Source organism: Ambystoma mexicanum, chromosome 1p (genome assembly GCF_040938575.1).
Source record: "Ambystoma mexicanum isolate Mex_15411 chromosome 1p, UKY_AmexF1_1, whole genome shotgun sequence".
NCBI lineage: Eukaryota > Metazoa > Chordata > Amphibia > Caudata > Ambystomatidae > Ambystoma > Ambystoma mexicanum.
The window spans coordinates 222,427,128-222,429,055 of NC_090921.1; positions in this window are offsets into that span (position 1 = coordinate 222,427,128).

The following is a 1,928-nucleotide window of genomic DNA, read 5'->3' on the forward strand; positions in this document are numbered from 1 at the left end:
CTTGTTTTGAGATCGGTTTACCTTTAGCCGAAGGGCAATAAACCACAAATAGTTGTCTCGTGTCTCTGAAGCTTTGAGTGCGATGGAGGTACAATTTGAAAGCTCTTTTCACGTCCAATGTATGAAGAGTCTTCTCTGCAACCGACGAAGGTGTAGGAAAAAACGTCGGCAGCACTATAGAAGAGTGCTTATGGAACATGGTAGACACTTTAGGAATGAAATTAGGATTAGTAGCCAAGACGACTTCATTATTGAAAAACCTCAAGTACGGTGGATCAATCACTAAAGCTTGTATTTCTGACAGTCGTCAAGCCGAAATAATAGCCACCAGAAAAGCCAATTTCCACGACAAAAATGTCAATGATGACGATGACATCGGCTCAAAAGGGGGCTTCATCAGCGCTGCCAGAACCAGGTTAAGACTCCAGCTTGGAGGAAACTTTTTCGTGGGAGGAAAGGTTCGGAACAATCCTTTAAGGAAATGTTTAATCAGCCGGTCACTAAATAACGGAGTTGAATGTCTTTTCCGAGTAAATCTCGAAATGGCAGCCAGATGCACTTGTATGGATGAAACAGACAAGCCTTTTTTAGCTAGGAGTAGCAAGTATGGTAGAAGCTGTTCCGGACCAAACCATATGCAGAATCTTTTCCATTTGTATGAATATGAAGCGTTCGTGGACGGCGCCCTCGCCGCTTGCAAAATGCGACGACAGTCCACTGGAATCTCTAACGAACTAAACTCGGAGAAATCAGGAGCCACGCTGTCAGACTGAGGCTGTCGGGGTCGTGATGCCAAACAACCCCTTTCTCCTGAGACAAAAGGTTCGGGATTTTCTGGAACCTCATTGGTTCTGCCGCTGACAGATGGAGTAGATCGGAGAACCACACTTGTCTGGCCCAGTACGGGGCCACCAGGATCACCCGACATGGATATCTGTGGATCCATTGCAGCGTCTGACGTATGAGCGGAAACGGGGGAAAGGCATACAGAAACCTGTCCGTCCACGGGAAAGAGAACGCTTTCCCTAGTGAGTCTTGCTGTGGCCACCTGATCGCGTATTGTAGGCATTTCTTGTTCTCTTTCATCGCAAAGAGATCGAGGGCCGGACAACCCCATTTATCGAAGACACGGTGCAGTTGTTGGTCGTTCAGTTCCTATTCGTATAGTCGATTCATCTCCCTGCTGAGAGAGTCTGCTTGCACGTTTTTGACTCCTGGCAAGTGGAACGCCAATAGATATATCTTCTGCTTAAGGGCCCAATGCCAGATCTCCTGGGCTTCGGTCGACAGAGTTCTGGAGCGAGCTCCTCCCTGTTTCCTTAGATAAAACATTGTTGTTGTGTTGTCTGTCATAATCCGTACAACTGATCCCTTTATCCGTGGAAAAAAGGATTTCGGGGCCCAACGCACCACCCTTAATTCCAGCACATTGATATGAAGGCCGGACTCCTCTGATGACCAACGACCCTGAACCTGTAGGGAATCCAGATGAGCTCCCCATCCAGTTAGAGAAGCATCAGTCACCACTGTCATCTGGAACACCGGTTCCAGCAAGGGCATTCCCTTTGTCAGATTTATGGAGATTCTCCACCATTGTAGCTCCTGGACGAGTTTGTTGTTGATGGTCAATTTGTCCGACCAACGCCCTTGACTCTGTGCCCATCGATCCGCTAAGAATTCCTGAATTGGTCTCATGAAGAGACTACAATTGTTGATTAAGGGTATGCAGGACGACATGATCCCCAGTAGGGACATGTACCTTTGCAATGACACTCTGGTGTCGACTTTCCAATCTGATGCTTTTTGCTGCAGTTTCAGAACCCTTTCGACGGATGGCTTTACCAGTCCTGACTGCATCTGGAATCTGCCCCCAGAAAGACCAAGGTCCTTGATGGCGATAAGGAGGACTTTTCGAAGTTTATCGCGAA